Here is a 23,832-nt window from a genome sequence, read left to right on the forward strand (position 1 = left end):
TCTGGTGTGTCAGCCTCTCCTCCCAGTTTAGTATCATCAGCAAACTTGCTGGGGGTGCACTCTGTCCCTTCCTCCAGGTCATTGATGAACACATTGAACAAGACTGGACCCAGGACTGACCCCTGGGGGACACCACTAGCCACAGACCTCCAACTTGACTCTGCGCCATTCACCACAACCCTCTGAGCTCGGCCATCCAGCCAGTTCTCAATCCACCTCACTGTCCACTCGTCTAGCCCACACTTCCTGAGCTTACCTAGGAGGATGTGACGGGAGACAGTGTCCAAAGCCTTGCTGAAGTCCAGGGAGACAACATCCACTGCTCTCCCCTCATCTACCCAGCCAGTCATTCCATCACAGAAGGCTACCAGACTGGTTAAGTAATCAGATAGGCCTTAACAGATAGTTAAGTTAAAATAGATCAGTAACACCAGTTCCTCAAGTGAAACCGTCTGAAAGCAAGCTATCAGGCAGATACTGAGCCTTTCCTTTTTAAAAGATATTTCATATTATTAGGCCTAAAGTCTCCATAAAACACTAGCTGAAGTAGCTACGTGTTACAGAAAGATTTGCATGGGGCATCCTTCTGCAAGGCAGCTTGCAGATGCCTTTTCTCTCAGTAAGAAGCAGGACAATTTTTTTCCTCTCATGAAGAGCCCAGCCAAAAAATTTGTAATGTTAAATAAGGAACCCATCAGCCTACCTGTGGATTCACTGTTTCTTGCAACATGTCATTTTCTTGTCTAATTTGTCTCAGAGTTTCCTCTTAAATTCAGAAACATAAAATTTAATAGTCTGGCTTGTATCTTCCTTTCCAGGCAGGCTCCTGTCAGCCACTGACAGAGAAACTTCAATGCCATGGTACAGCCAGTGCCTACTCAGCCCTTGGGGACATTGCTCCAACAGAGATCAGCGATGACACAGGGACAGCCACGGTGCACGTCCTCACAGCCAGAGAGTGGAAATCTGGGCTGTGTCAGCCAGTGCGCGCAGGAGGAACACCTTACAAAATCATCCTCATCATTTTGCAGCTGGAGTGATTGAAAGAACAGACCAAACGTCTTGCAGGTCCCCGAAGGTTCATCTTGAGTCCTGCCCCACAATTCCCCGACTACATAGTGCTGCTGTCTCATTCTCACTTTAAAAAGGGGCTCACTTCACACAAAAATTTAAAGGGAAAACCAACAGCACCATAAGGATATCGTAATCTCATACTAGGGTGAGGCTGGATGGCCTCCTTTCGTCAGAAAAGTTCAGCTGAGGAAGTGAGTGACAAGAATTGGACTGTGCTTTGATTTTCGCATCTAAATAACCATTGCAAATATGTAATGGTCTATTTTTCCTTTCACAGTTTTCAGAACAGCACCCACAGTATCCTGAGGAATTAGAGCCACTGAAGGCTGTGCTGTCTTGGAGGACAGGAGCAATGCATTAGAAAGTGTATTTTTAAATCACTAGTCCTTTAGGACAGGGATTGTCTAGTATGAGTTAAAATACGCTACCAGCATTTTCCCAGTAACATACAGTCAGATGCAAGAGAATTTACAGCTAGATTAACAAGTTCATTTGATTGATATTGCTGCCACGGCTATTAGCAATATGATAGTCTCAGACTCCAGTTTTTGCCCAAGGTTCAGGAGAGATTTTATAATCTGTCTATAAATATGCATTTTTTCACACAGAAACACCGCCCTCTGCTGTATGCAAAAATTGATGCTAGTAAGCAGTTTTATTAGTGTTGCCCCTAGCAACACAGTTGTTGAGAGTGATAAAAAATTTTATGTCTCTTCAGTTTAGAAAATGCCAGTGCATCAAAATGCAAATGATCAAGCCTCCTGAAAAGGTCATTTGAGGTAAGGGATATGAATAATTTCTGTATCTCTGGAGAGAAAATGGTGAAATTTGAAACACAGCCTGTTCAGATACCTTAGGCATATGTTGTGTTGTCGCCTCACTGATTTCTGGAAGTATATTGAGAAGACTATTGCCCACTCCTCAACCACTTCTGATTTCTTTTATTTAAGAAGAAGGTCAAACACACTACAAACAGTAATTTTTTACTCCTCTAGAATACACCACTTGTTTGCACAGCAAATCCCACCATGCACATTCACTCTTTTCCCTGAAGCCACATGCTGCTTCTGCTCAGGGAAAGACTTTACAAAAAGATACAAATGCCACAACCTGGAAGAGAAGAAGCCAGCCTGACCAGATTGTGACTTGCATTTGCTTCTTGACACTCTGTCCTTTAGGCCACAACTGCTCCAAATTTGCCAGAAGCTGCCAAAGTTCAGTTTGCCTGCAGCAGATTATTTATTTCAGCTGCCCAGATTGGAGCCCCCAACAAATAGTGCTCAAGCTTGAATCAAAAGGAAGCACTTTTGTTGGGAACAGTCCTTCCAAGGCATGATTAATTGAAGGTCAGCAATAAATTGCTGCTTGAAATTCCCCGGTTAGATCTGCTGTCCCTTGGGTGGCCGTTCTAGCCCAGCGCAAGGCACAGTGGACTTGCAAAGTCGTGAATTTGTTGCTTTACAATTCCTTCAGATAGTTTACTGGTTCATGTTTGTCTGCTCTGCCTCAAAATAGATTTAGAAGAAAGAACCTGAGCTGCACTAACATTAGGAATCACGTGTTTTATAACGTTCACAAACGAGAAAAATGCAAAACTTTTAACCCCGTAAAGCCTGAAGGTGCTGTAGTAGGCACTGAAGTTTACTACGAGCAGCTCAGCTGATCTACCAGAAGGTCTAGAGAATTCGCTGAACCAGTACTCGTGCTGTATCTTCACTCGAGAGTCCCAAGTGGTGCTGGCTAAAACCAGAGCCATTCTCTGGGGTGGGAAATTGGTGGCAAGCTCAGCAGCAGCACACTCCCTGCCAAGCTGCGACTGCAAAAAACAAAAACAGAGACTTGTTCAGCTTCCCGGCCAGAGAAAGGATTCAATAAGCATACACTGAAAGCAAGATATACCTCCTAGGAGAGTAGCTAGGGAGCCTTTTATTTCTAGGTTACCAAGGCGCCTCAAACCAAGTGATTAAAAGTCATTACAACAGACACTGTTTGCCAGGCAGTGCAAGCAGGTCTGACGATCTTACTTTACCTCTCGGGTTGACAAATGCTCATTTTACACCCCAAGTGACATAACAGGCAGCAATCTCACCAAAGTGGCTGGGTCATGAAAAAAAAATCTTTTTTCTTTTCTGTTACTGATATTTCCTAGTAAGGACTGGAACTCATCAGTGAGAAGAAGCTCAAATTACTGCTACCAGTGGGTAGAGCATTATTTCAATCTCCAGGACTATTAATCCCACACTAAAATCATATTTATACTAAATGAGTTATCTTGCACAAGGGCATACTTTGGAAAATGTTTACTCCCAGTTAAGCTTTTAGCTCTCAGCTGACAGCTTTAAATGTCTTCAGTCCTGAGGAGAAGCCTCAAAAAAAAAAAAAGAGGAAAAAAATTAACTAGTTTAATTCTGATTCTTCTTTTGAAATTACTATTTTGGTAGTAGAACCGAATGGCCTTTAAAATTAACAGGTTATTTCTCAAGAGGAAAATCCTTTTTTTCAGCTTATGCTGCAACAGGAAGAAATAAAAAAAGAGAAGTTAAACAGTTAAGCAATCCTTAGCGTATTTTCCTCCAACGTGGCTAGTGACCTAAAGAAAAATACATTTGAAGTTGAGGTAGCTAGACGCCATACTTCAAGGAACAGAAGAAAAAAATCTTTTGAAAGATAAACTTCATGAAATGAGTTGTGATAATTCCCAGCATCCCGGGAAGAGCCCGAGGCTTCCAGCCAGGCACTGCAATCACATAGAAGAGGATAAGTCGGAGGGGAGAAAGAATGGGAATAAACAAATGTCAGGTTGTTTGACTTCATAAGAGACGAACTGGAGTTGTATTTAAACAGCCATCAGCAGAAAGTGAAAAGCAAGACCGATGGCATTAAAAAGTTACACTGATTTGACAAAAAGAGCATGGAAGAGAGGACATCTCACAATAGATGCTCTACGGGGACTAAGGAAGGTTATATTCAATGGGAAATTCAATTGTTTTAGTTAAGCGACCCTCAGGAAAGGCAGCTTTCATCTCCTCTCTTGACCCGGGTTTGGGACGGGGGCGAAGCCATGGGACGCCAAGTAGGTTCACCGGATCTCTAGGTAAAAAAGAGCAAAGCACCACACGATCACTGCTTGGACAAAGCCCGGCTCAGTGCTCTGGGTCCTGGCTGCGTGGTGCCCATGCAACCACCAGGTCTCAACCCTGCATCTCTGTGCAAAGCAAAGCTACGTTTCCTGTGTGTGAGCACCAAAGGGGGAAGGGAAGGCGAAGCAGCCCAGCTAGCACCAAGAGCCAAATGTGAAAATCGATTCCCACAGCCACCTCGCATGAAGTCCTTACACCTCAGTAACCTCTGCAGGCTGGAGTTTCCCTTTCCAAATTAGCTCTCACCACAGAAAACGAAAGCGGCAGAAGCTGCCTGCGTCCTCGTCGCTGCAGCGAGTGCTGCAGAGCAAATGCCATTCATGGGGCGCTCAGACATTCAGCCAAACTCTATGCCAAGTCCGACACGAAACGCCTCCGAGCAGCACTACGGAGTGGTTCCCACTTCCCTGGCCACCTGGCCCTGAACAGCTCCTGTCCAGGCTGCTGCAGGCTACCCCTTGCAGGTGGTCTGGCCACCTTCCCACTGCGGCGCGTTCAGCATGCTCCTGGCCTGTCCCATGCATCATTACAGCGTGCACCCTGTGCCTCTGGACATGTCACCACCATGCTCTTCCACTTCATGCCCACCTATGGGCATGCCAATTGTCGTCATACGATCAGCATTGACCACCAGCTTAGATTTAGTTTTGTTTCAATTTCAAGCTGCAGTGCTCAACTCTTCTGGTGTGAAACCACTTGCCACATCCCTGAATGCAGCCTGGGAGAGTCTACCTGTCACAACCCCCTTCCTCCCTTCTCTCTGGAGTAGCCTGAAGTATGTTTCCACAAGGACCCTCTTTGGCCTTACACGTTTTAACAACTGCTTGAGGTTCTTGACATCTAGGTTTAGCCACGGTGTATGATATTCAAGATTGTCTCCTAAAGTTTGCACCTCTACCTTCACCAAAATGGTCTTGTAACAGGTAAGGAAGAGGAAAGTGAACTCAGGACTCACAAATGAAAGCAGACCAAAAGGCATCCTCACTGAGGAAAAAAAGCAAAACAAAACAAAACAAACACAGTAGCTGTTAAACTGGAACCCACCCAAGAACTGCATCAGCAGCTCAGCTGATGTGACAGAGATAGAGAGGATTATATCAGGCTACAGGGATGTGCACATGAGACAAAGATTGGACTGAAAAGGGAGCTGCAGACTACTCTAATTAATCTGGAAATTTAAACTAAACTTCGTACTTCTCATATCTCAAGCCAGGTCAGGTACAGGTGAGAAAATGAGTAAATCAGCGGTACTGCGGAAAATCATGCTGATGATTCAGAAAACTCTGCAGTGTCCTAGCAGCATGCTCAGGACTGGACCTGCACTTCAGGGTGATTTAGGACAGCCTAAGTCGTGCTCACTTATCTTCCAAGGACCACACGCTTCTTAACCGTTAGACAGTGCACGTTCCTGTATTCTCATGACCATTGAGCCTTATTTAAATTCATCACATTCCAGTTTCCCAAGCAGTCTGTCTTGGGACATTAAATAGCCATGTCTCAGACTTTAGAAAGGAGTTGTCAGGCTTGCAAGGGGAGCACACACCATGACATAGATCCCAGGAGGAAAAACAAACCCCAAAACCGCAGCCTCTGCCTCCCCTCTTTTGCAACCCTTTTCCAGCAACCGCTCTCCACCAGTCCCATGATAAATGTAACCATTGGAGCCAAAGAGAAGGGCAATGAATGAGGGCAAACGTCGCAGCCTGGGAGTAGAGATATAGCCACGTAGGAGGGGAGTAAAGACTGGCACCCAAAGAAGGGTCCCTCCAATTTAAAGAGTATGAGAATCCCACCTCTAAACATGGGGAGAAATCCGCCACGCACACAGTCAAAATATTTTAGGATCATAGCATTACTGGAATGAAATAGCACACGGAGTTCCCATGAATCTGATCTTAACGCTTCCGTTACAGTGTGGTTTGAATAGGATTTTTAAAGACCCTTATGCAATAAATGCAAAAAAAAAAAAAATTGTCAGTGAAAGGTCACCTACGTAGACTACTCACAAATAAAAAGGTGTTAAAGTTAGAGGCTTCATTAAGCTTAAATGTTTCATACACAAATAACTTCCTAATGTTATGCATGCAGTGTTTTAATTTGAAGTATACCTAGTGGTTAGTTATTTGGTCAGAGGACCATGAGATCAGGTTGTTAAAAAAAGAACATAATTAATAGACCACTGCAGATTATGAAAGGCACTGAACACCCTGTTTTCTGTCAAGCAGTCTTTAACTTTGGTGAGAGGATATAAGTGACTTTCATTTTTGTTTACACTATTCTGGAATCATCTCTTTTATATTTGTTTTTGCAGAGAATAGCTAACTTCACAAGAGTTAAAATCTGAATCAACTTGTTGAGAAGAGTCGAGTTAATGCTTTATTCCTGTTGGCCTGCGATCAATAAAAGTATCTGCACCACAATCTAAATATATGGTTTTCATTTTTTCCTTATTTTGAGGAAGAGAAGGATTTGATTTGACAAAACAAACATCATTTAAGAATTGTCTCTGCTGCAACCCATTCTGACCCACAGTTGGCTTGTCTGTTAATACATTGCTTGGGGGGAAAATACCCTTTATTTAAAAAAAAAAAAAAGTCTGGCTGGCAGAAAATACTTCCCTCAGCCCCGTAACCTCCACAGCAACAACAATGATCACGATGAAACTTCACAAACACCTCCACAGCGGGGAAACCAATGAAACCAAATTTCCTGCAGCTTTCTCCAGCATTAACTGTGTGAGATCGAATAAGGAGTGACCTCCCTAGCCGGGCTCTCAGAGGGAGCAGAGCGGAGCCCCTGCTCGATCTCCTGTTTCATGAGACACGCGGTAGCAAAATATCTGTGAAAGTGCTTCCTCCACTAATTTCAGCTAAACGATAGCGGCTTCCAAGAGCTGTTGAGGGGAGAGGGAACAGTGAAAGCTTTGTTCGGTTAGAAAACCATTGCGAAATACACTTGCGCCCTTTCCTCTGATAAGAAAACACTAACTTTTTGATCGCTGAGACGCGTGAAGACCGGGCGGGTGACGGTGAAGCAATTGCACTGACCGACAAGAAGCAAAGCTTTCGTTCGGGGGCCCCTTCCTCCCTTCGGACGCGGCTGAGGATCTTCTGCCCAAACTACAGAGCAACTCTCCGGGGTCCCGACAGGTTCCTCAACGCCCCTGCGAGAAACCCCGGCTCCACGGCGTGCCGGGTGGACGGAAAAGCCGCCAGCGCCAGCCTTGGCGGTTTCGCTGCTGGCGTCAAAATCTTGATTGCAAAAGCAAGGCTGATACTTGGCATCGTTCGACTTTTCAACTACAGGGCTAAGGGAAGCAGAAGAAGCCGAGACAAGAACATAGCAGCAAAATCCTCCTCACCCATCCAGACAGTGGCCGGGAAGCCGGAGGAGAAAGGCAACGGCAACTCCCTTTTTGCGGCCCAGATGCTGCGAAGCAGACGGGAAGCAAAAGTTATTTTTCCTTTTCAAGGCCTGCGTTCGGGAAGGAAGGCTCTGCAGCGTGTGTCTGCGTAAACACCTACTGAGGGCAAAGATGCAATATAAAGCTCCACACATTTCCAGGAAGGGCCCCCGGGAGCCAGAAGCACCTGTGCATTTGCCTACAGCCCTCGCCAGCCCACGCTCGGCTTTTATAGCTCCCGCTGACTAATACAGAAACAGCCCCGTGGCTGGCCGGGCCGGGAGGCGTTCGAGCTGGGACAACCTCAGAGGCCACCGCTTCCACTAATCCCCGCCGCACATATTCAAAAGTCCACTTTTAGAAGCCTCGTTTCTTGCAAACGCGGCGCTGGTTTTGATTTCCAAGACAAACTACAGGCGTAATTCAGACCACGAGCAATAGAGGGCCAGGAAAACAACCGGAACGATAAAATTGCCATTTTTACTCTTTTAATTATGGTATTTTTCTTATGGTGAGCTGCAAGTTCTTCAGTTTCCTTGATCTCTACAGTTTTCCTCCAAGCTGCTCCACTGTGCTGTGTTTTCCCAAGTGCTATAATCTGAATTTAAAACAGGAAAATAAATAAAGAAACACAGCTCTACTGAACACATGTTTCTAAGATATTTTTCCTGAAGTGATGCAACTCCTGATAAAAATTTGCAATACAGATATCTCTGGAAAACTCTCTCTAAAACAAAGCAACATTTTACTGAGATATTTAAAATATATATTAATTGCAATACCTTCTTCCTTACAACAGTTCACGTCTTATTCCATTTTACCTTCAAGTGAACTATAAGATTATCTTTTCGCTTAACATTAACAGGATTTTATGTGGAAACAACCTCACTGTATTTAAATGTTTAGTCTGGTACAGGGAAAACGTATTCTCTGCACAAGTCTATCTGGTTTAACATGTAGTCTTTTCAGCTAGAATAACCAACCTATTTTAGGGAGTACAGAGACGTAGCATATTTTGGCTGGAATTTTATCTCCAACTCCCTATTTAAATTGGCATAAAAATGCCTTTAATTTTGAACAAGCTTTTAAAAAAGCCCTGATAGCTGCCTTAGCCGCTAGCATGGTATGACTTCAAAATTCTTGTGGTCTGAAACATGTTCAAAGACAAGCTTATTCTGGATTATTTTGTGAAGTTAGTCTGCCCTATAGATTTGTAGTGGCGCTGCAAGTGCTACGGTAATTCCTTGAGACTGAAGATGGACAGGATGGCAAAAGAAAATCTCTATTTTTTTTTTTTAAGATATGGACGCAGCAATAGCTTAGCCTCCTTGAACCAGCAGCCAGGGGATAAAATAAGCCAAAGGGCCTTTCACAGTAATTATCAGTAGGTAAAGAGGTTAGGCATCTCTCTTAGGAACTCACTTCTTACATAGTAATGCTCCAAAAAATTGCTAGTTCAATAACTATTAATAATAATAATGAAAATAATAATAATCACTGCACACATACAGAGGCATTGGGAATGCAATGGACAGGAAGGTGATTTGCTGCTCCCACCCCTGGGAGTCACCATGACAGGTTTGCCTCATACTTCTGCTTGACACCATGGCTGAAATACGATTTTATTGTGCACTGCAACAGGATTTCATTAGTCTGTGTATGAATTTTGCGAAGTGCACGTTTGGTATGCTCCTCTGAAGGGCTATGCCAAGATTTTAGGAAATAGCATTTCATTATATTTATGGAAAATTTGTAATCTTACAAAGCTTTATTGAACTTTTGTCAGGGATAGCTCCTATTCAGCAGCAAATAGGGCAAATAATGAAAAACATTTACTGAATGCAAAGTCTCACCTACTGTAACATAACCCAGAACATTAAAGAACCCCTCGGCATAATGTTCTCCGCTGCCCTGGCAGATGTTGAGCAAATCACAGTGACTGTGTGCAACACCACGTTGCGGGTGCGGAAGACATGCCCAGTAGTCCTGAGCACATGTCTGTGACATCCTGGCCACAGGTTCTGCCAGGTCTTTGCCCTGGGCTGTCCAGGGGGATTTACTGCTTGGGTGGGGTGAGGATCACACGATTCTCTAGTTCCTCTTTCTCCAGAGCGAGGCTTAGCGGGAAGAGGCTGTGTGGGGACCATGGGTTGTGTGTGGCTGTTCCCCTGTGGTCGACCGACGTGGCCAAGCCTGGGCTACCTAGTGGGCAAAATCCACCGTGTTCATTTGGGGGAAGAGCTGTGGTTTACGGATGCGGGGAAAAATAGACAAATCCAAAGCTGATGTGAAATCCTCCTGTACACCAAACCCTGGCCAAGCTGATGCAGCAGCTTCTCTCATGTCTTCTGTCGTTTTCATTAGAGCACCATGCCATTGCTTCCTCCGGCTTGACCTGCAAACCGCTGAAGAGGTTTTATCATGTGCTGCTTTTAAAGTAATCATGTGCTGCTTTTAAAGTAACTGGTTGCCATTCAACTAACACCACTGACGGTTAGAAGGTGCCACTGCAGAGATACTTGCCCAAGGTGCACGCCATGCAAAGTGCCATCCAGGCTACCAGAGACCTGCTGCAACAAGGTCTGTGAGAGCAGGAGCAGACAAGGAAACAAGCCCATTTCTTTTTCATCTCTTCTATAATGGTTGACCCTGTCTGACTCTAGTCCAGGGATTTTCGATTTTTTTCTTCTCTGTGCAGGTCACATCATAAGCGAGGGAATTCCCTGTGGCTCCCTTCATTAAAGTTTGCAGTTTCATACCCGTATATGCTCACTTATACCTGTTGATACACAAAGGTTAGGTGGGAAAATAATATGCTTTTAGGAAATGCTATGAAATACACCACATACGGCTCGGTTTTAAAATGCCAGTAACTGATTTAATCAGACAACTGCTTCTGAAGTGTTAGTCAAGACCACACGTCTTCCACCTGATTCAAGCTCCGCGGGAGCCATCCAGACAAGATTTTACTTATCATGAACCTGCAAAAAGGGCTGGAGAGCCTCAGCACTCAGGCTCCATCTTCACCTTCCTTCACGGGAATCTTTGCTGCTGAATCTGTCCTTGGCGGTCCCCCAGAACCCCCAGAATCTCAGGGCCCAATCACCATGCAACAAATCTCATGGCATTCGTTTCCTCTGGAAGAAAGGAGGCCCGACCCATCTATCTGGGACTGAGACTGCAGTTTCCATGCACAGCAGTGTAACTCACCTGAAGCTGTGTGTTAGACTGTGCCAGCACCTCTTTCCACACTAAATCCTGACCATGTAGGTACAGTGCTGGTCCGACACTCTGAAGCCATGCAAGCTCTTATGTCCCACATGCACCTTTAGGCAGCTCTGTGTTTTCCCTAGTTCAGAGAAATGTTATGCATAATCCATGCATTAAGAAAGGTTGATATTATTACATTAAAATATTGCAATCTTAGGCCGTAGGAGATTGCTATTTGATAATCACTGGGTGGAGGGTAAGTCAGTGGAACCAGAATTTCACCTGCAATCTTTTCCCCTGCCATTTCACATGCTGGCATTCATTTGCTGTTGTTTAGTTGTAGATTGTATTTGCAAAAGCCCCAAAATAGAGGAAGATATCTGAATGGAAATATTTTCCAATTGCGCAGAATGAACATAAATTTTTAAAAAAGGCAATTTTCCCCAGCCTCCCCAGAGCCAGCAAGGTTGAGAAAGCAAAACACACACGGTGAGCGTAAGTGTTTTGTGTCTTGTCCCAGCCCTATAGACTGAGAGAATTCCCTTCCCCTCCTTTAATCTCATGTTTTGGGGACCAACCCTAATCCTACTCATGCTGCTGAAAATTAATACTAATCCCACTACAACTATTGGTGACCTGAGGATGTAAGCGAGGGAAGAACCAAGCCCTCCACTGAAAACATGGCATGCTAATACTCTCCTTGTTGTGGATTTTGGGAGGCTTCACCAGTCACAGCCTGCTAAGTGTTATCTGAGTGCTCAGTATCATGAGGATGTGTCCATCTTTCTCTGTACTGGATGTTTTCAAGATGTCTGTAAGATACATCTTCTTTGCCTCCTCCCAAGCAGTGTATTGTCTTTCATGAGAATAATTTTGCCATATTTTTAGCATTTATAGTATGCAATTGCAATTTAACATTGTAAATTTGCTGAAGTGTTTCAGGAAAGAAAGCATATGTCTTCATAACAACTATTATATTTGTGTACAGTAATCACACTGTACAAATACACAACCACAAAGTGTATTAAAAATGTATGCTTTCTGATGCATGTACCTGTTAGGAAGAAGAGATAGAGCTAAAAATGTTGTGGTATTATTTTATTATGTGCAATTTTCCATTTATTTCACTTGCATATGTTTGGGCAATATGGGAACAAAACGTCTTTACTCCTAGAACTGCCCTGTCAACTTCAAGGTGCTTTTATTATCTATTTAACGAATGCTTTAACCTATAACAGATCATATATGATGGGAAATGATGTCATCTGAGTCATTAATGTGTTTGCTTCTATCCCAGGACCGTAACAAGAAATTGGAGACAGCGCTAAAAAAGTCCCCCTTTCGGACCTTAGGTAAGCTCTGCTTTCCTTCAAATAAAAGATTTACTGAAACACAGGTTTTATTTAATTTCACATAGCCAATCTCCCCCTACAAGTTCCAGACCCAGCAAGTGAATCCTTTGGAGAACATACTGGGGCCTACATCCTGGGGTACCAATGACCAGCATCCCATTTCGATGCGTGATGGAATGACTGGCTGGGTAGATGAGGGCAGAGCAGTGGATGTTGTCTACCTGGACTTCAGCAAGGCTTTTGACACTGTCTCCCATCACATCCTCCTAGGTAAGCTCAGGAAGTGTGGGCTAGATGAGTGGACGGTGAGGTGGCTTGAGAACTGGCTGGATGGCCGAGCGCAGAGGGTTGTGGTGAATGGCGCAGAGTCAAGTTGGAGGCCTGTGGCTAGCGGTGTGATTCTGTCTCAGCTCACCAGCATGACCCTTACAAATGCCTGATAGATATACAGAGCCCATTGCCCTCATGGGGCTTTTGGGGCCTCTCACAGAATCACAGAATAGTTGAGGTTGGAAGGGACCTCTGGAGATCATCTAGTCCAACCCCCCTGCTCAAGCAGGGTCCTCTAGAGCATATTTCCCAGGATTGCGTCCAGGCGGGCTTTGAATATCTCCAGCGAAGGAGACTCCACTACCTCTCTGGGCAACCTGGTCCAGTGCTCTGTCACCCTCACAGTCAAGAAGTTTTTCCTCAGGTTCACATGGAACTTCCTGTGGTTCAGTTTGCGCCCGTTGCCTCTTGTCCTGTTGCTGGGCACCACGGAGAAGAGCCTGGCCTCATCCTCTCCACACCCCCCCTCACATACTTGTACACACTGATCAGATCACCTCTCAGTCTTCTCTTCTCCAGGCTCAACAGGCCCAGCTCTCGCAGCCTTTCTTCACAGGAGAGATGCTCCAGTCCCCTCATCCTCTTTGCAGCCCTCCGCTGGACTCTCTCCAGGAGTGCCATGTCTCTCTCATACTGGGGAGCCCAGAACTGGACACAGTCCTCCAGGTGAGGCCTCCCCAGGGCTGAGGAGAGGGGCAGGATCACCTCCCTCGACCTGCTGGCAGCACTCTGCCTCATGCACCCCAGGATCTCCTTGGCCTTCTTGGCCACAAGGCCACACTGCTGCCTCATGCTGAACTTGTTGTCCACCAGCGCTCCCAGGTCCTTCTCGGCAGAGCTGCTTCCCAGCAGGTCAACCCCCAGCCTGTACTGGTGCATGGGGTTCTTCCTCCCTAGACTCAGGACCCTGCACTTGCCTATGTTGAACTTCAGGAGGTTCCTCTCCGCCCACCTCTCCAGCCTCTCCAGGTCCCTCTGAAGGGCAGCACAGTCTTCTGGTGTGTCAGCCACTCCCCCCAGTTTAGTATCATCGGCAAAATTGCTGAGGGTGCACTCTGTCCCTTCCTCCAGGTCATTGATGAACACATTGAACAAGACTGGAGCCAGTAGGGACGCCTGGGGGACACCGCTAGCTACAGGTCTCCCACTAGACCCTGCACCACTGACCACAACCCTGTGAGCTCTGCCATTCAGCCAGTCATTCACGCTCACAGTCAGTCTCTCCACTCATATTGACTCAGTGCTGGCAGCTCTCATGACTCAAATGTCCATGTCTTCAGCTTTTGAATCCCATACCATCCTTTGATTTCCCCAGCCTCACTTCCCCGTGTTGTGCTCTTAAAACGATACCACTGTGAGAGGAATTTGAGGCTGAAGTGGTATGTTAACCTGTAATGACACACACAATTTAGAAAGGCAGCATGATCATTGATCAAGATCATCTAGAATTAATTAGGAGGGCAATTCCTCCTAATTCCTCCATCCTGTAACACCACCCCAGGATGTAAAGTCCTGCAAGTCTTAATATCTGAGTTAGGGTGCTATTGCCTGCTGTGTGGGGGTGAAAAGGCCCTTAATCTCCTCTGCTAATGGATTTCAGAATGATGAGTGGCTCTTGCTTGCTTTATAAGCAGGAAGATGTCTATAATTGTGAGATTTATTAAGTTTATTTAAAGTGCTAAGGCTGACATCCTGGAACTGTGGTCTCTTAAAATCTCTTTCTTAATTGTTATAAAGCAGCTTTAAGAGCACTTTAAGATGTCTCTATTTACAAGTAAAAAAAAAACACAAAACAAAACAAAAAAAAAACTAAACTAACCTATAACTTCTTACATCTTCTAGCAGAATTCCCATTAATTTGGGCATCTATCAGAGACTGGGTTATATTTTCCCCCTGGATGAAAATGCATATGCAATCAAGAGACTATTCTCTGTAATACCATGCAGCAGTAGGAGTAGTAAGTTTAATTTAGAACAACATAAATCAACTTCTTTGTTTCCATGATTCCATATGGTGAAGGGAATGAGGTGTTTGTTGTTAAGCGAAGAATCAGTAGGGCTGTAATTTAGATACTAATAAGTCACGTGATATTTATGTAATCTCTCTTTTATTTTGAAAATTACTTTTTTTCTGATTGTTAAAACCTAAGTGGAACCTTTTTAGCTTGAATTGACTTAAATACATGAGCATTTCCCACATTTCCCTCCTGAGGAAGCCACAGCTCACGGCACAATGCCAGGAGCTGCCCTTTTTTTGATCCTCTTGAACTCCTTCAGGCAACCAGCTTGTCCCTTGACTATACCCATCCCCATTGGTAAGATCTGAGATAAATATTCACCCCCATGCTCACAGAGGAAGCTCTTGCTGAGTGAGAAAGAAATACCCAGAGCACAGAGGCTGCCCTTGGTGTGCACGGATTGGGTTCCCATTTAGGAAGGTGCAGTGAAAATAAAAGTCACCCTGTGACTTGCAGATGTGGGAGCTGCCTTTCCCCATCCACACTCTGGTGTGGTGTTGCGCCATCTCAGTATCTCCTAAACTTGCTTTCCAAGGCTTTAGCAGACCTGTGGTCAAATCTGCAGGGACAGAAGGGCAACAGTACCCTAACCTGCTACCTACCTTGCTCTTCCTCTTTTTCAGGCTCCTTCCAAGATCTCAGCTCTTTCACTTCCATAGAGTTTGGCCTGCACAAAAAATGTGCCACTGGGGCAGTGGGAAGAGGACAACAGACAGCCCAGGCTCTCCCCAAGCTCTCCCCACGTCTTTCCTCAAAAAGGCGAGATCCACAAGATACACATTGTCTCCCCCCTCAGTCATCCCAGATCATTGCTCTCTTACACTTTTCAACCTGAAAAATTAAGTAACTTACCAAGAAGTATTTGTCTGGACAAAGCTGCTAGCAAAGAAGGCAAGAGTAATTTTCTAGTCCACACTCACAAAATCCAGTTTACCCTGGCAGCTATGGGCCCATCTTGCTTCTCATGTTTGCAGCAGGGCTGTTTTGTCCATGAAAGATGCCTGTGTGGTACAGGTCCCTTGCCACTTTCTCTTGGTTGCACATGGTGATGCACTTTGTCTCCATGAAAGCTTTATTTGGCATGAATTCTTGGATGGACTCTATGTGTCATTCCTTCCTTACCACACCAGCCCAAATCAGGAATAACAGGGATACAAAGCCAAAATGACTAATGAATAAGCTTCCATGATCTTAAAATGCTTACAGACAAACGCAAAATGTGCTAGTCAGAGCTGTGGGAGAGTGGTAAGGATATGAGCCTCAAATCTTTGCACTATATTTGTTCGGACAAGTATCAAAGGGGACTTTTTTGTGCCTTCCATTAGGATGTGCACTGCAGAATGTAGTCTGTAAAATTATTCATGGAAGCCTCACATTTGCAAAGAGGGCTCTTAAACATTATTGAAAAATGTCTTCATTCCCAAAAGCCTCAGTATAATTTTAAAGTGTAAATAAAAATAGTAGTGTTTTCTTACACTGGAGAGCTCTAAAACTTTAGTTTGTAAGTAAGAAATACTGTTATGCAACTTAAAATTATGATTTATGGTTGTTTTCCAACCATGAAGCAGTTTTGTGACATAAAATGTGAAACTAAGCATTTGCTTTCCATTTAAAAGGTCTCATTAAGACCAAAACGAGCTTCTTCAGCCCCATAACAGCTCTAACATGTCAAACCTAATAGAATCTCTCCACCACAGGGTGCCTTTGGAGAGCTTGCAGACATCAAATGGATACTACTGTTTTGCAAGGCCAACGTCCTTCTTTTTTCCAGAATCATTGTTCTAAGGCCCAGATTTAGCAAAAGACTTAAGCACATGCTTGTACCCGTTTTATCTGCAGCAGAGACATTTAAACACGTGCTAATGTCCAAATGAAGTCAATAACACTTCAACCTGTTCATAAAACTAAGCACTTCCTCAGTGTGTTGCAGAACTGAGTTGCAGGATTAGAGTCCCCATCCATGTCCTTAATTATGAGTTGCTCTTGGTTTTAGTAGGTGCTGCATCAGGCTCCGGCATGCTGTGCTTGTTTTTGATTTCATGGTCATTTTGTCACTTAATAGCACTGTGGAGGCCTCTTAGGCCTCACCAGTGCTCTTCCTATAGACACAACCCAATATACTGTGTGGAAACACACATACTAATGCACGACCTCGTGCAATTTATTCTCAATGGAGCAGGGGGCATCCTTATGGCTAAAACTGATCAGAGCTCCTGATGATAAAGCTCCGCCTATAACTTCGCCAAAATTTAGCTGTTTTGCTTGAAATTTCCCACACCAGGTGCATGCCTTTGGATGGATCATTTTAGACTGTTGCAGCAGGTCCCCCCGCTCCACAGTGACTGGGAGAGTGCCTGCCTCCTATTCCTACACAGAGTAACTATTAACTACTTGTCACAGATCAATGTTGTTTATCTGTCAATAATCCTTTGGAATTCAGAGTTTTTTTTAAATGAGGGATTTCTGTCAGGGAATGGGATTGCTTTGCTTGTTTTATTAAAAGAGCTCATTACACACAGAAATTATTAAGACAGTGAGGATAAAATCGAGACCCATTGACTAAATGCTAGGTCTGGTGATGCCTCTGCATTAAGTATGATTTGTAGAAAGACTCATTCAGTGAAGTCCCTATTTTCATTGGGAAAAGAGGCTTGCCTGGAAAGCAAAATTCTGAATTTTTGACTTAGTTTTGACCCTGCTCAACACCACTAAAAAAACTATGATAAAGGAGAGAGTGCTGAGTGGCATATTTGGTCAGGATAACATAGCAAATATTATCCTTGTCTTCAGCAGAGAAGCTTTTGCACATTTCTGTATTTGGAAATGTTTCCCTTTTTCTTTTCAGGCCAATCTTTCTGCAGTGCTTCTTGGTTGGAGTTCCTATTTGTCAGTTGTCTCATTTTTGGCTAAAAGTGTTCTGAGGTTTCAAGCTAAGGATGGGAAACTTGCACTCCTGTGGTTTGGGGTGTATGAATGTGAAAACCAGGGGATTTTCACTCTGACCCTAAATTCCACAGCGTTCCAACACGTCTGCTTTATCCTGGCAGTGTTTATGTCGGAATTGAGCCACAGAATACTAGGCTATCTCTTCTTTCTTTGTTTTATTTTTATTTTTCTGGCTGGTCCTGCTGCCCACTAGATCTTGCAGAATAGTAGTTGAAGACAGAAATGCTTGAGAGCAAGACAAAAAAAAAGTAAAAGAAAAGGGTAATTATACAGTAAGTCAGTCCTAACATAGCCTGTAAACTTTATGATCTTGCACTTTTATGACGTATTTATGACCCAAGGAAAATGCCTGACCAGAAAGAAAAATCCAGCAATTCTGCAACAGGCAATTACTGGTATCAGTAAAATAAGAGATTTCCAAGAAACGTCTTTTGTTTTCCTTCTTCTCTTTATCCACTGCAGAAAATTAAACTGGCAGAGTCATGTTTCTTATTCTCCCTTTTCCAATTCTATTGAAGAAAAAGGTCAGGTTTTGATGAAGGACAGGAAAACAAAAGTTGATGAAGCCTAGTCCGAACAACCCCCTGCCTTTCAGCCCCTTGCTCTGGCCTGTTCTGTCGTGGAGTTGTTCAGTCCTGGATTCCACCTTTCCCAGAAATACAGTGGATAATTACTCTTTGATGCCAGTAGCCTGACATTTGAAATAAGTGCAGAAGATCTGTGAGGTTATTTTCTAGCAGCTGTATTCTTATCCAAAATAAGTGCTAATGGTGTTCTTGGTGACCACAACCGTCAGCTTGCACTAATTACTTCTAATTCCTGCCACAGTAAGGATGAGATCCTCACAGTGAGCAGAGAAAGAAGGGCCAGATCTGAAGTGGCAGAGACTAAGCCACTTCTCTGAGAGGGGTAAACCTGCTCGGCTCACACACACTGATGATATTCCAAGACATCTTACTTTGAGATGGCAGACCCATGTACCGCTCTGCAGTTTGGAAAGAGCCTCCGCCGTGGGTACAGTGAATCATTCTGCGCGTGCTCACATCTCACTGCACTGGGTGGTCTGAGCACTTCCACCAGTGGGATTTTTCTTTAACCCAAGCAGTTGGGACCTATATTTTTGGCAATGAAAGCTCTAGTTTCAATATTCATTGATGAAATGAGATTTTTTTTGTGTGGCTGTAAATGATGCTAGGATTAATTGTGCTAAGACGTTTAGACTCTGGTCCTGCCTGGAATAAGGCAACATACACCATGTCCATTTGCCAATTCTCACACTGAAGTCAGTGACCTAATTCGTGTGCTTAAAACTACACAGAGCAAAGTTTTTCCAGGAAGGAGCGGCCCAGTGCTGTGTAGCACTGAGTGCCATCCTCCCAGTTGAAGTCAGCAGGAAGCCAGGATGCTGCCCGTTGCCCAAGAAGCCTTCAGCAACTCACAAGATGTATAGTGCAGACCAAGGCTCTCTGACTGCAGCCCACAGAGCTGCTCCTATCAGGATGCTGGACCGTCTGCCACTTCACAACTAGTGACACTTCCTGCTACAGTAACCATAGCTCTTTCTGGGCTTGTTTCAAGGTTTCCAGATGCTTTTCTGCATTACAGTGGTAATATAGCCCTTCTCCGTACTTCATCCCTGTGCTCCAGAGCTTTGTCAGGTGTATCTGGTGTTGGTTCAGCCTTGGTCTGAAGTATAGAGGACACCAAAAGCCTTGGCGGACTAATCCTACGAGACTGGCACCCTGAAGTGGTTAATGGAAAAAGGTCTACCCTCAAAGAGGGGGAGCCTCACTGAGTAACAAAAAGCCCGGACAGAAAATGGGAAGGAGGTTACCTGGCAACATTGCTGTCCAATTAAAGCAAATTTATTGTCAGGTTGTTTCCTCACTGCTGCCCTGTTATTAATTGCTAATGTAACGGTGCACTCTGGCTGCTGCCTAAGGAAGGGGCCGTGGAAATGGCTGAGATTAAGAGAAATGCTGGGTGGTAAAGGATAGTTTCTATGCAAAAAATTAGAACTGCTCACTGCTGGCTCTGCTCTGCAGGCTCTACCACGAAATTCCTGCTCACAGAACGAGGGGGCAAAATGATGGAAAAGCAAAATAAAATGTATAGGGTCACTGGGCTTATAAATTATAGTAATGTGCATATGCGAAAAGCTTACAGGAAAAGAGACTCCCTGAGAAGGTGAATTTTCAAAACACTGCTTAGAAATCTTACATTATTTTCTCTATAAATAGATGTAATTCTCTGTTTCGCAGAAAAACATGAAAATGCTGTATCTTGGGATAGTCACTGGATGATTTTCTGTGTAGAGCCTGATCATACCAATCCCTTGACTATTTTTTAAGGAAACCCACCACTGAATGCACACAACTGGTGTCTCCGAATTATCAGGAGGTGGTTGGAATTGAACTCAGAAATAGGAAGACAAGCAGAAATTAAATTTTTAATTAGAGCAGAGATGAGCATCTGGCACATTGTTTGCCAATGAGATGGTCCTTGTCCTCCCCTGGATGAGCATCCCTCACCTGTTTTAAAAAGGAAAATCCTGTTAAAGTCATAGCAGTTTGGAAAGAGAAAATCAGCCTCTTTGTGAAGCCTCATTGAACTCAAAAGTGCTGCTTGCATGCTTGCAAGCATAAGAGGGCTCAAGGCTGGGATTTCAAGGGAAGTGAGGGGAGCTGAAGTATTCAGCTCCTATGGAGCCGAGCGTTCCCACAGCTCCCGAGAAACTCCCAGGCCACAGCACTCAGACCTTTGCAGGCTCAAGCTTGACTCTTAAGGAAATGCCAACTGCAAGAGAGAGGCCTGCTGTGCAGTTCGGTGGTTGCATAACTTGGGCTCAGCTTACAAAGCTATTACAGCTCTCATATTTTCAGTAATCAACTTTGAGCTAAATCCTGCAGCCACAACTCAGATGGGGCTCCCACTTAAACTTCAGGGAGAGCTAAATCTGTGTGTGGATAAAGGTCTAACCTAAAGAGTTGAAGACAGTGAGTGCATTCAAAACCAACAACAGTAAGAGTGTTGAGCCAAGAAAATGTTCCTAACTTTACAGACAGGTAAGCTTGTGCAGGTAGGCGGGCTTTTGATATTTTATTATCTTCTCGTTCCTGAATATAAGAAGAAACTCTGAATTTCCAAACCTTCTCCTGCAAAACAAAATATTTGCACATTCAGAAATAAAGCAGTATTCATCAAGGCTTGCATTACATATCAGAGAAACCCCAGGGCTGCCCTGACAACATCTGGCCCCATGCCACAGGCTCAGAAACACTACTGCCAACATTTTCAAAAGTGACTAGGATTTTGAATGCCTTTTTATTTAGGTGGCTGCTCTGGGCCACACTATATATTAAGATTTCATTTACAGATATTTTACAAAGTGTTAATAAATTTACAAAGTGTTAATAAACATGGATAATTATTTGTCAGTGTTTTTGATAGAAGCCAAGAGGGCAGAAACTCCATATAACGATCACTTATGCCATTCTCAGATGAGCATATAAAACAAGTCTAACACAGACACGTCTGTAATGTGATCAGAACATCTTTAAATCATTAACTCTTTATAACCCTTCTAAAAACAGGACTTAAATATAAAATGTGTCCTGAATGTGAGCAACATGATATTTAGTGGTATTTTGCACAGCTTGAGGTCTCAGGAGGTTGAAGGACTTCCAGCACAGCAAAGTGAGGCTGCAGTTGTCACAAAGGGCCTATGGGATTTTGGTAGGAAGTTGGAGCGACTTAGACATGTTTCTCTTATTTAGAACATGCTCAGATCTAAGCATGTCTTTACACTCTGCATTTGCTCACACCTGCTTTGCTCCCTGGCCCCTAGACATGCATCCTGCTCTTCCATCAGCTCTCTAGAGCCAAGCAGCTTGTCGCCCGCAAGAGGCAACCTAGAAATCATTGGCAGGATAGTTTTAGCTTTAAGCTGTTCTCTACACGTGGGGTAAGTCGGACCACACCACCTCCAAGAATATCCCCAAAGGAGTTGTAACCCTGTAGGCCCTCACATCACACTCGAGTGCAGGCAGAATGAGACCTTGAGGCCATGCTGGCTCTACAGCACCTCCATCATTAGTCCAGCCCAAAATTTAGCAGTTTGACAAAGAAACCACAGCTACGTGTGGGGGACACCAAGGAGGCTGGGGCTGTCTGGCTGTACACACGAAGGTACTCTAGCTCCAGGGAAGGCAATGCGTTGGGATGTGACAGCAGCCCACTGATGTTGCAGGACGTCTAGCTTTAGGTGTCCAACCAGTGGTTCCAATCCAGAAGATGAGGCAGGGCCAGTGACACCTCCAGAGTGATTCAAGGCTTTGTGACAGATACAGTAGCACCAGTCACAGCAGACAGTCCAACGGAAGTACAGGGTGAAAACAGGACCTGAATGGAGGTCACAGCATCCCCAGGACCTGGTCACCCCTGTGGAGCTGGCTGGCATGACAATATGTTGTGTGCAAGGCAGATGAATGCTGGAGCATCTGTTGTGCTGAAGAGAGGTGCAGCTAAGATGGAAAAAGGTGGTAGGTAAGATGCAGAGCCCATTTCACTATGAATGAAACCAATCTGTGCCACTGGGGACTGGCAGCTCTGGGTAACAGTCCAAGAAGCAGCTGCCAGCCCCTGCTAGAATCCCCCTGACCAAGTAGTTCAAGCCAAGCAACAAGCGCAGATGAGATTCTGGCCTCGGCCATGCTCTAGTGAGGAAATTAGAGGCAACCGTTTCTTGCCTTTCCTCCACTCCCTTCACTTCAGGCTGCATCTTCTCGGGAAATGCTTTTGTCTGCCTGCATTCATATACCTCAAGTGTCTTTGATCCCACAAATGCACAGTGCTTTACAAGGATCAGCTACAGCTACTAATATCTGAAAGGTAGCCAATACTTGAAGATACGGGGGAGAGACAGAAAAGTGAAATAGCTAGCCCACGTCATCCATAGCAAAGATGTGGATGCATCCATCCTGGGATTCCTATATGCTTATTAAAAAACATCGCTTTTTCTGAAATTTGCTTTCCTATCAGATAACTCCATTTCCTTCTGATTTCACTCATGGGTAACAGGATTCCTTCTCTGAGGAAAATCGACCTTCCATTCAGCTTTCCAAGAAGTGTGCTTTTCTAATTCTATATGCAAGTGACATCTCTGATTATAACGATCCCTTTGCAATGGGACAGATTTTGTTTTTAGTGCATGCTCTGATTCCTTGCTTATTATGCATGTCTCAGTGCCTCTACAGTAAGAAGGGTTATATGCAGACAAGATAAATTGTAATATTTTGCTGTACAAAATCCACGCTACTTTGTGAAAGGTGACGATGCAAAGATTCTCCAAGATGAATGGGAGCTTAGAAATTCTTCATGAGCAATAGACATTTCACAGTTAGGAGTTGATGGCGTCTGTAAGGCTGGATGGCACATTATCCCACCCTGTCCAGCCTTGTGACAACTCCCAAGCAACAGAGAAACTGGAGGCTCTGCTTGTGCAGCAGGGAGATACGTGTCAGTGCCCAAGGCAAAATGCATTGGTAGGAGAGAAAGAAAAATATTTAGCAGGTATCCTACAGTCCTTCTTTTTGAGACCAGTACAATCTTGTTCCCACTTGACTGTTTTCTGCTGCTTTATACTATCTCATTTAAAATTAGAAACTAAGAACCCTGCACAACATTTCTCAAGCTCCTCTCTAGCAACTGAGAGCATAATAAATGAAACAGGGCAAAACAGTCAACTAGATTTAGGAACAAGAGCTGGCAAGCCCTGGTCTCCAGATCTGCACTGCGGGCATCAATTTTACAGGTGCCAAGAAAGGGTCTAAGAGACAATCTATTCTCCTGCTGCAGAGAAATATTGATTTCTGCCCTTAGGAGCCCAGATACCAGCAGAGCCCTCACAGTAGAGACTGCTTCCTATCCCTGAGCACTGCACCTAACCCCGGAGACTTAAAGGAAGACTTGTGGGAAGAGCCTGTTTTCAGTCTAGGAGAATCTGCAAGTCCGTGAGTCCAGGAGTTTGAAGAAACTGTCCAATCCCATCAACACTGAACCTTTGCACTCAGGGGAGGGAAGCAACTGCAAGATTTCTTGGGGTGAACTCTTGGTCGCTCTGAAAACAAGGGGAAACTCCCTTTCATTCGCATGGGGCTTGGCTTGCTGCCCTCAGCCCTGAACTTTGCTAGATTGCAAAACTTATATCATCTTTCCGTGGTGGGGAAGAAAGCCTTCCCAGCTGTTAGGGTAATCTCCAGCATTTATGCTGTTCCCCCAGGGGGTAGAGAGCCAGAGCTGCTTGGGAAGGGGTTCTACTTCACTTAAGAATGGGAAAGACAAAAATAAGGGCAGAAGCA

The 23,832-nt window shown here is 44.4% G+C and overlaps 1 protein-coding gene across 1 annotated transcript in view; it reads right to left on the bottom strand.

Annotated features, from left to right (window-relative positions):
- HIVEP3 (HIVEP zinc finger 3) overlaps positions 1-7,731 on the bottom strand; it is a 335,389-nt gene extending 327,658 nt beyond the window's left edge. The window contains exon 1 of the mRNA XM_068917181.1: positions 7,576-7,731. The gene's annotated coding sequence lies outside the window, so the exon portion shown is untranslated. The remainder of the gene's footprint in view (positions 1-7,575) is intronic.
- Positions 7,732-23,832: the final 16,101 nt, after the last annotated feature.

The sequence above is a fragment of the Struthio camelus genome, chromosome 23 (genome assembly GCF_040807025.1).
Source record: "Struthio camelus isolate bStrCam1 chromosome 23, bStrCam1.hap1, whole genome shotgun sequence".
Lineage (NCBI taxonomy): Eukaryota > Metazoa > Chordata > Aves > Struthioniformes > Struthionidae > Struthio > Struthio camelus.